Raw genomic sequence first — 15,521 nt, 5'->3', positions numbered from 1 at the left:
CGAGAAGACCCCATTATAAGTGTTTTTACTTTTCCATCCATGTGGAGATCTGACCATACAGTACCATGTCATAATATACTGACCACTAGGGGGCATTGTGCTCAATGTATATTTCTCTCCACAGGGGGGCCCCAGTTCCCTCAATGAGATGTGTATCGGATTCCTCTACTACTATCCCGCTCTGCCCATCGCCGCCTGCTGGAGCTACCAGGATATTCATTATGTCACCGAGTCCTTAGGGCTGGAAAAGGCCGATAGGTTAGTTCTACCCGATATAGGGTCATTAATTAAGCAACCAACAGTTGACCAAGTTAAGATGTATTCTCACACTGCTGTGCTCTGAGCTCTGTGCACACAACTACTCCAGAGACCATTCTATCTGATTGGAGTTAACTTTTAACTGTTCAAATACTGAATAAGTTGTTCAGTACAACAAGGAGCTGTGGAGGAGTTAAAGGTCATCTACCACCAGTATCGGGGATTGTAAACCCAGTACACTGACATACTGGTGTGCGCCCCCTCTGGCAGGATCTGCTCTTCTAAGCTACCTATACTCTTGTTTTTACCTTATTTGTATACCCTCAGGCTCATTTGCATAATTTTAATGCTTTTTTTTTGTAATCCAAGGAATAGCAAGCTACAAGAAGAACAGATACTGCCCAAGGGGGCACACACCAGTATGTCCGTGTGCTTGGTTTACAATCCTTTGTCTTGGTGGTAAATGTCCTTTAAGTGCAGAAATCTTAGAGCACAGCAGTGTGAGGACGTGTTCTTAGAGAAGCATCAATCCTGGAATGTATAGGACAATGTATAGCAATCCAGTCACCACCACTGTCAAGTTTATCACATGCGTAGACCAACAATACCCCTACCCAGCACCATATTTGGGTTCTTCTCTAAGCCCTCCTACCAGCAGTACATACAGTGAGCACAGTGTGGGAAACTGCAGATTTTCTGACCATTTCACACACCCTGCTATGGGCGAGGCCAAGTTGTGAAGGGGCGGAGCCACACACAAGTGGGAGGAGCCATCATAAACAACGGCAGAAAAAGTTTGGGGGACAGTTTTTAACGTTGGTTAAGCTAGGACACCTGCACTCCTCTTCACCAAAGGCACACTGAGGGGTGAGTAAGGTTTATTGTGCCTCTTCTTGATGAAAGGTTCCCTTTAAGTTACCAACAACCTAACTTGAGGCAACTGACATAGTGGTTGCAATGTCTACAAAAAAAAAATCTGACTTGGTGGTTTAAAAGAGTTTCTTATTGAAAATATCATCGTTACATCATGCTATTCTATTATTTTGTTGCTTTGCTTGTTGTATCATGTTCTCCCCTCTTGTCCTCTCCAGTATAATGGAAGCAATCATGAGTACTGATTCTGTAGACTGGGATGATGATACCAGAGCTGTTGCCCAACAAGCCGTCATGACATCGAATCACAAGGCGATAGCTCAGCACCGGGAGGTGAGGACTGACGATGACCAGACATGTTTCTTATTTAGATTTCAGGTCCTCCAGGGCAACTTTTAGGGTGCTGGCTATTTTTTTTTTACTGAGGGGAGCCTGCAGGGCATTTCATTAATGAGGGGAGGCTGCTGGACATGTCATTAGTGAGGGGAGGCTACTGGGCATTTCATTACTGAGGGGAAGCTACTGGCCATTTAATTAGTTAGGGAAGGCTGCTGGACTTTTCATTATTCAGGGGAGACTGCTAGGTATTTCTTTAGTGGGGGAGGCTGCTGGGCATTTTATTAGTGAGAGGAAGCTGCTGGGCTTTTTTATTATTGGAGGAGGCTATTAGGCATTTCATTAGTGGAAGCAGCTGTGACCAATGCATTTTCCACCCAGGGTTATACTCGAGTCAGTATGTTTCCACAGTATATATCCAGCCCATGCCCCCCAGTATACAGCCAGCACCTGCCCCCCCCCCCCCCAGCACTGGAATCAAACAGGAGAACGCTAGGTACCTTATTGCTCAGACACCTTCTCTATGAGGAAGATGCCTTATATAACCCAAGATGTGTGATGACTGGTGCTCTCGTACTGAAGGTGCCTTTTCTAGACCATCATGAAGCAGACAAAACTTGTGCAAGCACTCTTATGATTATGGATAGCTGGTGGCTATGGGACTGTTCAGCACTGGTCCACCAAGGGACTATTACCTAAATTGTCTTGTCTGACATCTGCAAGAGTTAGGAGGACACAACAACCATAAGATGATAAAGTCAAAGTGACTATAGTCTTAAATCTGTGGCCAACCTAAGTTGCCTTGGAGAAAGTCCCACGACAGGTCCACTGATGGACCTCATACCAGAACCTAGACTCAGATAAACTTTGTCCACCAGTTGTCCATTGTCCACCAGTTGTCCATGCCTTCATGCTGCCATATCATCTTTTTGAAGAGCTGAACCACTTCTGAAGGTCAAAGTTTTTGTTCCAAGTGCTCCAACACTACAAATTCATGCTATGGATTATATAAACTAAACTTTTTGTGTGTCTTCTTATTCTACAGGGGACGAGAGTGAACGAGACAAGTGTATTACCACCCATCTCTCTACCGCCACCCTACTACTGTGAAGATGACTCCCCGGAGTAGAACATACAGACCTACAAGTAGGAGCCCAACTATCTGTAAACTACGAAGAGTTCCTTCAATAATTGATACATTTTTAGGGATCCAGGAAACGGAAAGAGTTTTGGGACTTTGGTTGTACTTCTAGATTCTTCTAGACATCTCCAAAGATATTGATCCTCAACTTGTGGCTCAGTAGTTGATGCAAAACTAGAACGTCCAGCATGCTGGGGGTTGTAGAATGGATGAAGAGCTACAAGTGGAAGATCATTGCTTTATTGATGTGGGGAACAATGTCTTATATCAAAACCCAAACCATGTTCTCAATGTTGAAGCTTGAAGGACACCTTGGTCCATGTTTGTATGGAAGGAATGCTTATATACTTCTGTCAATAGTGGAAATCCTACTCTATAAAATACAATTTAAGGTCTTGAGCAAAACAAAAAAAACATGTGTGACTGTCTGGAATGTCCCATTTCTGGAACGTGGTTGGGGGGAGGGGTCAGTTACAATTACACTTAAAAAAAGGTGCATTAAATTTCCATACAGAACAATTGCTTCCCTTGGCTTTATTGAGAGTCTTCTCCTAGAATGTATCTGGGATCCTCTCTTAACCCCATAACTGTAATGGAATCACCTCCTCTGCAGATTGAAGATTACCTAATGCAAAGAAAGATTACAAAAATACTGCCCCCTACAGGCAGGGTGCTACCACAGGTGAAGAACTCCACTTGAATCATGAATGGTGCACTTCTACTATATCCAATAGTTATTCCTTATGACCTCCACCTGACACTTATACAATCAATTTATTGACCCGATCCATTTCATATTACATTGTACATTGCCCATTGGTTCAATGCAGCCAGTGTGACTTATTGTCCCTGGAGAGATGTGTAATAAGACCTTTCTGTATGTTGTTAGTAGCAGCAGGACTGTGATATATGGATTTATATTGCAGTATTGGAGGGAGTGTGCTCACACTGCTGTGTTCTGTGTGTTGAGCTTCTCCATCGCCTCTCCGCTCTGCTCATTATTGCCAAAGTCAATATTGGAGGAGCCTTTTGGCTGAATACTCCAGTAGAGATAACAGTAGAATATAAATCTACTGTAGATATTCCTGCTGCTACTAACTATATACACATCTATCACATATATCTATCCAGGGACAATACAAAACACTAGCTGCACAGAGCACAGCACTGTGAGTGCAGACTTCCAGTGCATTTGGTGATACTAAAATCCTGGAATGTAAATTTATTTTCACAGTCCTGCTGCTACTAACAACATACACAAAGGTCTGATTACACATCCCTCTAGATACATAACATTGGCTGCACAGAGCACAGCAGTGTGAGAACACGACCCCGGTGCACTTCGAGAAGCGACAATCCTGGAATATAAATTTATATTTCAATGTCCTGCTGCTACTAACTGCATACACAAAGGTATAATTACCGGTATAATAAAAGGTATAATTTTTTTTTTTCAGGGCCAAAAAGTGATATTGGTTGGCACAGGGTCTTCTTGTCCTATGCCTGTGCACAAGCTATAGTTTGCGCCAGGTAGTGGCTCAGATTATAGCGCAAATCTATCCCAGGCAGGACCTTGTGTAGAAATACCTGGCTGCCACGTGGTGGCTCCCCATGAGGCCGGTGCCATCAGTGTACAATAACTCTGATAAAGAGAAGTAAGACGACACTGTCCTCCCTGCAGGCAAAAATAGTACAATTATTATGCGACAATGTGCTGAGGTATCATGAGATTGATTACAAACTGCAAAAAAATTGCCTTTAAAAACCTAATAAAACTAAAAAAGCATAGAAATAGATGTAGTTACAGGAGGGTGTAGTGGGGGGATATAGTGACAGGAGGGTATAGTGGGGGTGTAGTGACAGGAGGGTGTAGTGGCATAGCTGCCAACATTTCTGGAAGGGAAAGAGGGAAAAAATGGCGGCACGCATAGCATAGTCACACCCCTAATCACTCCCTGGCCACTCCCAAATTTTTACCATAATATAATAATAATAATCATTTTCTCAATAATATTAAATACGTTTATACCCGGGAAGGGATTGGAACCCAGTACCTTCACAGTCCATGTGTCAAAGATACACAAAGCCTCTATCCACTAGGCTAAGGGCTCAGTGGTTATCATTTGGAGGAATTTGGAGGAGCTGTTAACTGTTACTGTTACACTGTGACACAGATTTAATGCACTGATATATAGAGAGGGATTTTTTTTAGAGATTATTATTGTAATTATTGAGACAATTATTATTATTTTTATTGTTATTATGGAGCCGATTATTATTATTATTATTATTATTATTATTATTAGTTATCTCCATTATAATAATAAAAATAATAATAATTATTATTATAATAAAAATAGTTGTCTCAATAATTACAATAATAATCTCTGAGAAGATCCCTCACCAAAAATCCCTGTACAGACAACCACTGAACGCATAGCCTAGTGGATAGAGGCTCCGTGTCTCCATGGCAGGTGGACTGCTGGGCAGGGCAAAAATTTATATAATTGCATTAAATAGATCCTTCACCCTGGGAGATGTAGACACCATACATGGACAGATGGTGATGTCTCCCTGATGACGTGGTCTCTGCTCTGCGCTAACCCGACACATCTCTCAAAATGACTCCCTGCACAATGTCTGCACTGGGGAAGCCTTGGAGAGATAGACATCAAGGGAGAGATTCATCATAAGTTACTTAGAGCAGAACTGTTCTAGTTATCTATGGCAACCAATAGGAGCTCAGCTTTCATTTTCCCACAGCTGTTTATAAAATTAAAGCTGAGCTCCGATTGGTTTCCGTGGGCAACTAGAACAGTATTACCTCAGAAACTTCATGATAAATCTTCCGCCATATATCGACAGATGGTGATATCTCCCTTATGATGTGCTCCCTGCTCTGCGCTAACCTGACAATTCTCTCAAAAGGATTCCCTGCCTGATGTCTGTAGAAGCCATTCAGTACTGCAAGTTCTGGCTTTGAAAGTATCTACTAGGTGGGACACAGAGCCAGGACAACCCCAGCAAGTGCGGGACCTGGAGGGAATATCCGGGACAATCTCCAGGCTGCCCGTGACAGCGGGACAGAGGTGAAAAACCGGGACTGTCCCCCCAAATCCGGTACGGTTGGGAGCTATGTATCTACCATCTAGCCAGGGATCCTCACACACACACATCGGGTTTGCCCTAGGCAGAACTACTATTCATTCACAGCATCTCCCTCTCTTTTCTTGCAATGTACCTACCGGAATGGACAAGGCCTGTTCCCCCGGAATCTAATGCCAGCAGTGGGTGATTGGAAAGACTCCTCCTGGGTCCTGTGCTGGGGGTTATGGGAAGCTTGATGACACCAATAGGGAAAGAAACACCAAGAGTGCCTAGGGCAGCATCCACACCAAATACTGCCCTGTATATTGTATTTGTAGGAGATTGTATAAACGTGAGTGTACAAAATTGTATATTATTCTAAGGGGAAAAAGAGCCCCATTCAATAATCTAATATGGGCCCTGCCTCTCCTAGTTACGCCCCTATCTCCTTTGTTGCAGAAAATCTAGAACGCTGTGCATGCCCCAATTTTTTTGTTCCATAAGCAACGCCCTTTGTTATGCTTTTGATATCACCCCCTAGTATGCCTAATGGCTCTCACCCTGCACAATACACCCATTTCTGTGGCTTTCCCATACTTTAAATCAGGGGTAGGGAACCTATGGCTCGGGAGCCAGATATGGCTCTTTTGTTGGCTGCAGCTGGCTCTCAGGCAGATTTTAAATAAATAGTGATGGCTGCTGTGTGTCTCCTAGACTGATCACTGGACACAGGCTGCAATGTTACCGTTTCCTACGTCCTTTGTATGACCCAGGTACCATTGCCGCCATCATCTAAGCCTGGGTCAAAGAAGAGCGTGGGAGCATTACTGGGGGGGCATGTGCTGGAGCTATCCATCTACTGGTGGGGCATGTGCTGGGGCTACCCATCTACTGGGGGGCATGTGGTGGGTGTAAGGATTTGGAGTAGTGAACCCCCTGGACCACCGCAGATGATGACACAAGCCAACACCAGGGACCGGAGTCTAAGTGGCACCCAGTCTTCAGCAGAACCCGCCGCAAAGCAGGATGGTCTTGCTGCAGTGTGGTACCACCAGGTCGTTCCACAGACGTGACTTGTCCACGGTGGCAGCCAAGGTTGAGGTACAGGATCACTAGGCAGTCTTGCTGTCAGGAACAGGCAGACAGTCAAGGCAGGCGGCAATGATGCGAAATAAGGGATGGCAGCAAAGGAGCAGTATCAGGAACAGGTCTGGGGTCACAACAGGAGGTCAACAATTGGGAATGAAACACTGTGAAAAGAATGTGGCGACCTCCAGCCTCTAGTAACTCGGGGGGTGAATACATATACACACACCACACATTTGTCTTTTAATTTAGCAAAATTTCTAAAAGCAAATATGATTTTCATTACACTTCACAAATATGGATACTTTCTGTTGTTCTATCACATAAAATATCAATAAAATACGTTTAGGTTTGTGGCTGCAACAGTTAAAAATAATTAAAGGGTATAAAATCCTCTTACTGTATCTCCACCTCCCTGGACAGTGGGACAGACCTTAAAATCAAGGATTGCAGTTCGGTAATACTTGGACATTACCTCTTCAGCTTCCATCATATTCCACCCCTTCCTGGATTCAGCTGGACATCTCTGGATTTCAAGATCTGTTCCCGTGTCCTGGGTGGTGCAGATACAGAGGGTTGCAAAAGTCTTCTCATCCATTGAACTTTTCCTTATTTTTATAGCCACAAACCTAAAAGTGTTTTCTTGATTGGGGACAGGAGGTCACATCGCTGCTCCTGTGCCGGCGTCCTGACTGTACATCATGTGACTCCCGGTGTCCTGGCTGTAATCATGTGACTTCCGCGTCCTGGCTGTACATCATGTGACTCCCGGCGTCCTGGCTATATATCATGTGACTACCGTTGTCCTGGCTGTACCTTATGTGACCATACCTCCCAACTTTTGGGCAAGAGAAAGAGGGACACAAAGCCCCTCCCCCGTTTTCTAAACCACGCCCATTGTCCCACCCTCAAGCATGATATAATATCGAACTTGATGTTCCCCACATGGTACAACGGCATGGTACATCCTCCTTTTACATTTGGTTTTCAGCTTTTATTTATCTCCCAAAACTTAAACATAATGGGGGTCATTTACTAATTCCTGACGTGTTACCCGAATATTTCCAATTTGCGCCGATTGTACCTGAATTGCCCCGGGATTTTGGCGCACGCGATCGGATTGTGGCGCATCGGCGCTGGCATGCACGCAACGGAAATCGGGGGGGCGTGGCCGAACAAAAACCCGAGGGATTCGGAAAAACCGCCGCATTTAAGAAAAAAAATGTGTCGCGAAAATTACACTTACCTTCACCAGGTATAGGCCGGTGAATTTCAGGGCATTCCAGCGTGCCTCCGGGGAACTTCAGCGCAGCAGCGACACCTGGTGGACGGCGGAGGAACTGCCTTAGTGAATCCCGGCCGGACCCGAATCCACCGCAGAGAACGCGCCGCTGGATTGCGAACGGAACGGGTAAGTAAATCGGCCCCAATATTATCTGTACTCAAACCTCCACCCCTTCACATGGTGTGGTCCCTGTTCTCTGTCCTCCTCATTCTGTGCCCTCCTGTCCTCAGCCTAATCCTGTAGCCTTCTGTCCTCCAGCCTAATCCTGTAGCCTTCTGTCCTCCAGCCTAATCCTGTAGCCTCCTGTCCCCCAGCCTCCTCCTGTCCTCCATCCGCCTCCTGTAGCCCCCTGTCCTCCATCCTCGTCCTGCCCTCTAGCTTCCTCCTGTAGTCCCCTGTCCTCCAGCCTTGTCCTGTAGCCTCCTGTCCTCTAGCCTTGTCCTGTAGCCCCCTGTCCTCAAGCCTAATCCTGTAACCTCCTGTCCTCCAGCCTCCTCCTGTAGCCTCCTGTCCTCCATCCTCCTCCTATCCTCCAGCATCCTCCTGTAGCCTTCTGTTCTCTATCCTTCTCCTGTAGTCTCCCGTCCTCCATCCTGCTCCTGTGGCCTTCTGTCCTCCAGCCTCCTCCTGTAGCCTCCTGTCCTCCATCCTCCTCCTATCCTCTAGCATCCTCCTGTAGCCTTCTGTTCTCTATCCTCCTCCATCCCCTTCCTGTCCTCCATCCTCCTACTGTAGCCTCCTGTTCTCCATCCTCCTCCTGTCCTCCAGCCTCATTCTGTGGCCTTCTGTCCTCCAGCCTCGTCCTCCTGTCCTCCAGCCTCGTCCTCCTGTCCCCCAGCCTCCTCCTTCTGTCCCCCAGCCTCCTCCTGTAGCCTTCTGTCCTCCAGCCTCCTCCATCCCCCTCCTGTCCTCCATCCTCCTACTATAGCCTCCTGTTCTCCATCCTCCTCCTGTCCTCCAGCCTCATTCTGTGGCCTTCTGTCCTCCAGCCTCGTCCTCCTGTTCTCCAGCCTCGTCCTCCTGTCCCCCAGCCTCCTCCTCCTGTCCCCCAGCCTCCTCCTGTAGCCTTCTGTCCTCCAGCCTCCTCCAGCATCATCCTGTCCTCCATCCTCCTCCTGTAGCCTCCTGTCCTCCATCCTCCTCCTGTAGCCCCTGTCCTCTAGCCTCCTCCTGTAGCCTTCTGTCCTCCATCCTCCTCCTGTATCCTCCTATCCTCCATCCTCCTCCTGTCCTCCATCCTCATTCTGTGGCCTACTGTCCTCCAGCCTCATTCTGTGGCCTACTATCCTCTATCCTTCTTCTGTGGCCTCCTGTTCTCTAGCTTTCTCATGTGGTCTCAAGTCCTCCAGCCTCCATGCTACTGGGGGGTGGAGTAGCCGGAGCTGAGGTTACACGACGCGGCTCCACGCTCCAGTAGCCTCTTCAATCCTCCCACCAGAAATCTTCGGCATACAGCTCCTTCTATCTGTGTGCCCCTCGTCTCCGAAACCTGCTGTCTGCAGAACAGAAGTCCCGCGGTGTGTGGTCACTGCTCTAAAGCTGGAGCTGCGCAGCCACAGGCCATGCACAGACGGCAGGTTTCGTGGACAAAGACATCTGGTAGAAGGGTCAAAGAGGCTACTGGGGCGTGAAGTAGCAGTGCCGGGTAGCCTCAGCTCCGGCTATTCCACGCCCTAGTAGCCTCTTTAGCCTCCATTTACATATTAGGCAAATAAAAGTTATTTAAAAATTGCGGGAACATGAGGAATAGCCCTTTAAAGGGCTATCCTCACGTCCTATAGATTCACCTACCACCAGATCTACCTTTATAGGTAGATCTGTGGTGGTAGGTTCCCTTTAAGCAGCAAGCTGTGCCCTACCAGTGAGGGGTGAGAACCCAACCTTTGCACTGCACCATGATCTCCACACCAGGATTGGTAGTAATAAGTGAGAAATAATAAAACAAAAACGCTGGGAATTTTCGGCATTGCGTGTACAGGATTATCATCAGTCCTACAAAGTTACTGGAATACACTGCAAATTTGCTGTGCCGAAATTCAGGTAAGGCTACATTCACAATGACGTATGGAGGACGCATATACGGCCGACGTATATAACAATACAAAAACACAAAAAAAAACACAAAAAAATATTACAGTTTCTTTTTCTTTTTTGTCTATATAATAGACTTTCATTTTGAAAATGTTGAACCCGAGGGCTAGGGGTAGAGGACGAGGGCGTGGACGTGGGCGTCCAACTACTGCAGGGGTCAAAGGCCGTGGTCCTGGGCGGGGTGAGACACCACCTGCTGATGAGGGAGCAGGGGAACGCCGCAGAGCTACACTCCCTAGGTTCATGTCTGAAGTTACTGGGACTCGTGGTAGAGCACTGTTGAGGCCAGAACAGTGCGAACAGGTGATGTCGTGGATTGCGGACAATGCTTCTAGCCTTTTGTCCACCAGTCAGTCTTCCACGCAGTCCACCCATGTCACCGAAATCTGCACTCCTCCAGCTCCTCCACCTCAGCCTCCTTCCCCCCAGTCTGCCCCCTCCCAGGAAAATTTGGCATTTGAACCGGCATACTCTGAGGAACTGTTTTCTGGACCCTTCCCAGAGTCACAAACCACTTGTCCGGTTGCTGCCGAGCTCTTTCCCGATGCCCAGGTTTTCCACCGGTCGCAGTCTGTGGGTGATGATGACATTGTTGACGTAGTGGAAGAAGTGTGTAAAAAGGTGTCGGACGATGAGGAGACAGTGTCAGACAGTGGTGAAGTTGTTGTCAGGGCAGGAAGTCAGAAGGGGGAGCAGACTGAGGGATCGGAGGATGATGAGGTGACAGACCCAAGCTGGGTTGATAAGCCGGGTGAACACAGTGCTTCTGAGACGGAGGCGAGTCCTCAACGAGAACAGGTTGGAAGAGGCAGTGGTGGGCCACCACTACCAGCTTAACCACCACCAGTATGCGCAGGCATATGAATGCTAAACACCCCACTCAATGGAACCAAGGCCGTTCACCTCCGGCCGGGCACACCACTGCTACTTCCCCCATGTCATCTGCTGCCTCTGCTAGTCAGGACCCCGGCCCAAAAACCTCCCGTGCGTAAACCACACCTTCGCCTCTACGATCCTCCACAGCAACCACCAATGTATCCATGCGCAGCGTTCAGCTGTCTATACCCCAGACGCTGGAGCGCAAGAGGAAATACAGTGCAACCCACCCACACGCCCAAGCCCTCAACGTCCAAATCTCCAGATTACTCAGCCTGGAGATGCTGCACTATAGGCTGGTAGAGACCGAGGCCTTTCGCAACCTCATGGCGGCCCTCGGTATTCAGTCCCCAGCCGCCACTACTTTTCCCGATGTGCCGTCCCAGCCCTGCACCAGCACGTGTCAGACAACGTCATCCGTGCCCTGACAAGGTCCACCTGACCACGGACACGTGGCCGAGTGCTGCCAGGCAGGGCCACTATATATCGCTGACAGCACATTGGGTTAACTTGGTGGAGGCTGGGACCGAGTCTGACCCTGGGGCTGGTCATATACTGCCGATGCCGAGGATTGCGGGGCCTACCTCGGTCCAGGTTTCTCAGGCCTACTATGCCTCCTCCTCCTCCCACTCCTCCTCCACCTCCTCCTCCGAATTACCATCCGTGGGCATGGCGCCATCAGTCGGTAGCTCTAGGCACAGCAGCAGTGTCGTCGCTAAGCGACAGCAGGCAGTGCTCAAACTGATGAGGATAGGCGATAAAAGGCACACCGCCCAAGAGCTATTACAGGGCATCGCGGCGCAGACTGACCTGTGGCTGGCACCGCTGAACCTGAAGCCAGGCATGGTTGTGTGTGACAACGGCCGTAACCTGGCATCTCTGCAACTCGGCAGACTGACACATATGCCATGCCTGGCCCATGTGTTAAATCTCATAGTTCAGCGTTTCCTCAAGACAATCTGTCTGATTTGCTCACGAAGGTGTGCCGCATCTGTGCGCATTTCAGGAAGTCCACCACAGATGCTGCCACTCTCAGGGCAGCGCCGCCTCCAACTGCCCGCTCACCGACTGTTGTGCGATGTGCCCACGAGGTGGAATTCAACATTAACCAGAGTTTACCAGCAGCGCAGAGCGATTGTAGACTGCCAGATGTCAACTTCCACCAGAACTGGTAGTCAGGTCAGTCAGCTTCCTCAAGTCTACAATGAGGAGTGGACGTGGATGTCTGATATCTGTCAGGTGCTGAGTAACTTTGAGGAGTCAACACAGATGGTCAGTGGCGATGCCGCCATCATCAACCCGCTGCTTGGCCTGTTGAAAAACTCTCTGATCAGCATAAAGTCGGAAGCTTTGCGTTCGTCACAAGAGACGGGGGAAGAAGATTCCCTTGTTGATAGCCAAAGCACCCTTAGGTCTGTTTCTCAGCGCATATCGGAGGAGGTGGAGGTGGAGGAGGATGAGGAGGAAGAGGAGGAGAATGTTGGCGAGACAGAAGAGGGGACCATTGCTCAGTCCTTCACTGTTCAGCGTGTATGGGCAGAAGAAGAGGAGTTGGAGGAGGAGGAAATGGACAGTCAGGCCAGTGAGGGAAGTGAATTCTTGCACGTTGGGACACTGGCGCATATGGCAGATTTCATGCTAGGCTGCCTATCCCGTGACCCTTGCGTTCAAAGAATTTATTCCAGCACCAATTACTGGGTATTCACTCTCCTGGACCCACGGCACAAGCAAAATCTTTCCACTCTCATCCCTGGAGAGGAAAGGAGAGTGAGAATACATGAATACCAGCAGGCCCTGGTGCACAAGCTGGAACAGTATTTCCCTTCTGACAGCGCTAGCGGCAGAGGGCGTAGTTCTGCAGGACAAGTAGCGAGGGAGAGTAGGCGAGCAGGCAGCTTGTCCAGCACTGGCAGGGGTACGCTTTACAAGGCCTTTGCCAGTTTTATGTCACCCCACCAAGACACTGTCACCTGTCCCCAGTCTCGGCAGGGTAGGGCTGATCTTGGGACAGAACTGCGCCCGAATGGCGGCTGCGGCTTTGGTCCTTTGTCCAGCTTCGCCTATGCTTCGACATCTGTAAAAAACAGAAGGAAACGGCCAGAATCCACAGAATAAGGAACCTGAAAAGAATTAAATCTGAGAGCAGGGTGGGAGGGAGACTTCACACCTCTCCGTTACTGAGAGCAGAAGGAAAGAGGTCCCCCACGTGCACTCAAGCTTCTTAAAACACCTGGGCGGGACCATGCCCACCCCAAAACCGCCTCCAATTGCCTCATTTCCGGGAGGTGTAAAGGCGTCCTGGCTGTACATCATGTGACTCCCGGCGTCCTGGCTGTACATCATGTGACTCCCGCGTCCTGGCTGTACATCATGTGACTCCCGGCGTCCTGGCTGTACATCATGTGACTCCCGGCGTCCTGGCTGTACATCATGTGACTCCCGGCGTCCTGGCTGTACATCATGTGACTCCCGGTGTCCTGGCTGTACATCATGTGACTCCCGGTGTCCTGGCTGTACATCATGTGACTCCTGGTGTCCTGGCTGTACATCATGTGACTCCTGGTGTCCTGGCTGTACATCATGTGACTCCCGGTGTCCTGGTTGTACATCATGTGACTCCCGGGTCCTGGCTGTACATCATGTGACTCCCAGCGGGTGCAGGTCATGTGACAGAGAAATGCAGTTACATCAGTTATCAGGAAGCTACGTCTCCGCTGCGTTATGTGATGTCTGCAGAGCTGCTGCCACCATAGAGGTAGGAGGATAGCGAGAAGCCGGACCATGGGTGACATTACAGCCATAGTCCTGCTAAGCGCTGCCAGCTGTGCCCCCTCACCCAGGTGTAACCCAACCACTGACCTACTGGTAGAAGCTCCAGATGACTGTCACAAAATTAAAGACCAGAGGTAATTGTAGCAAAACCTCAGCTAAACAATGTTATGCATTCACTGTGAGCAAGCAGAGATCTTAATGGACTGAATACAGGACTGGGGAGCCACCAGGTCGCGCCTCGGTGCGACTAGGCCCGCGGTGGCAGCCGAAGTAGGGACCCCTGGCAGGCAGGACCACGGGAAGGCAGGACCTTGGGATGGCAGGACCTCTGGATGGCAGGACCTCGGATGGACGGCTGGCAGGACCTCAGATGGACGGCTGGCAGGACCTCAGATGAACGGCTGGCAGGACCTCGGACCGCCACAGGATAACCGGACTGCCACAGGATAACTGCACCGCCACAGGACCACCATAGGACCACAGGACTGCCACAAGATTACAGGACTGCCACAGAATTACAGGACCGCCACAGGATTACAGGACCGCCACAGTATTACAGGACCACCACAGGATACGGGAACAAGGGAACACCACAGGAACACGGGGACATGGAGGCGTCTGGAAACGCTCAGGAATCACGGAGGCATCTGGAAACACTCAGGAGGCTTCGACCTGAAGATCGGGCAAGGGATTCTGGGAGTCGCCAGGCTATATAGCCGAGCCGGGAATGCCAGCGTCAATAATGAGGATGCTGGCCCTTTAAATTCTTAGAGAGTAGGCGCGCGTGCGCCCTAGCAGCGGGAGCGCGCGGCCTAGACAGGAGACAGACCTGCGACCTGGAGGAGACCGTGATGGAGGCACCAGGAGCCGGGACAGGTAAGCACTGACCTGGGGGGAGCGGGGCAGCGGCAGCAGCAGACAGCGGGTGCACGATCCGCAACATGGATTGCAGGGTCACCCGTGACACTGCTACTATAAAACACACAGAAATGGGACAACACTGGTCTCCAGGACCAATACTGAGGTCTATTTAACACTGCCAAATTCACTGTGTAAAACATGGCCAATCCTCTTCTGAATTTACCCCAATCATTTGGCATAAATTTCGCCTGTCATCCTGGTACAGTGGGGACACAACTCTGCAGGAACAAAACTGCTGATAGATTTCTTTTCAATTCCATTATAAAACTTCACATATTTTTCTGTGTGTATGTCCCTTTAAGAAATATGTTAATTAGTACACCTTTGGGCCCCCCCACATCAGTGAAAGGGTTAATGTTTATTAACCGGTTAAGGACCGGACCCTTTCCTGTTTTTTCATGTCCATTTTTCACTCCCCACCTTCAAAAATCTATAACTTTTTATTTTTACACGTAAAGAGCTGTGTGACGGCTTGTTTTCTGCGTAACAAATTGCACTTCATAGTGATGGTATTAAATATTCCATGCCGTGTAGTCGGAAGCGGAAAAAAAATTCCAAATGCAGTGAAAATGGTGAAAAAACGCATTTGCGCCATTTTCTTGTGGGCTTGGATATTACGTCTTTCACTGAGCGCCCCAAATGACATGTCTACTTTATTCTTTGGGTCGGTACGATTAAGGGGATACCAAATTTGTATAGGTTTTATAATGTTTTCATACATTTACAAAAATTAAAACCTCCTGTACAAAAATTATTTTTTTGATTTTTGCCAACTGCTGGCGCTAATAACTTTTT

The 15,521-nt window shown here is 48.8% G+C and overlaps 1 protein-coding gene and 1 long non-coding RNA gene across 2 annotated transcripts in view; one reads left to right on the top strand and one right to left on the bottom strand.

Annotated features, from left to right (window-relative positions):
- The window catches only part of LOC140105370 (transient receptor potential cation channel subfamily V member 6-like), a 200,878-nt gene that overhangs the window by 183,547 nt on the left and 1,810 nt on the right, over positions 1–15,521 (bottom strand). The gene's annotated exons all lie outside the window — the stretch shown is intronic.
- Positions 189–2,938, top strand: LOC140105425 (uncharacterized). Its single transcript, XR_011850577.1, has 3 exons — positions 189–258; positions 1,350–1,464; positions 2,513–2,938. It is a non-coding gene; the product is annotated as an uncharacterized lncRNA (long non-coding RNA).

This window comes from Engystomops pustulosus, chromosome 11 (assembly GCF_040894005.1).
Source record: "Engystomops pustulosus chromosome 11, aEngPut4.maternal, whole genome shotgun sequence".
NCBI classification, from domain to species: domain Eukaryota; kingdom Metazoa; phylum Chordata; class Amphibia; order Anura; family Leptodactylidae; genus Engystomops; species Engystomops pustulosus.
The sequence above is the reverse complement of the archived record's forward strand: the minus strand, read 5'-3'. Positions and strand labels throughout refer to the sequence as shown.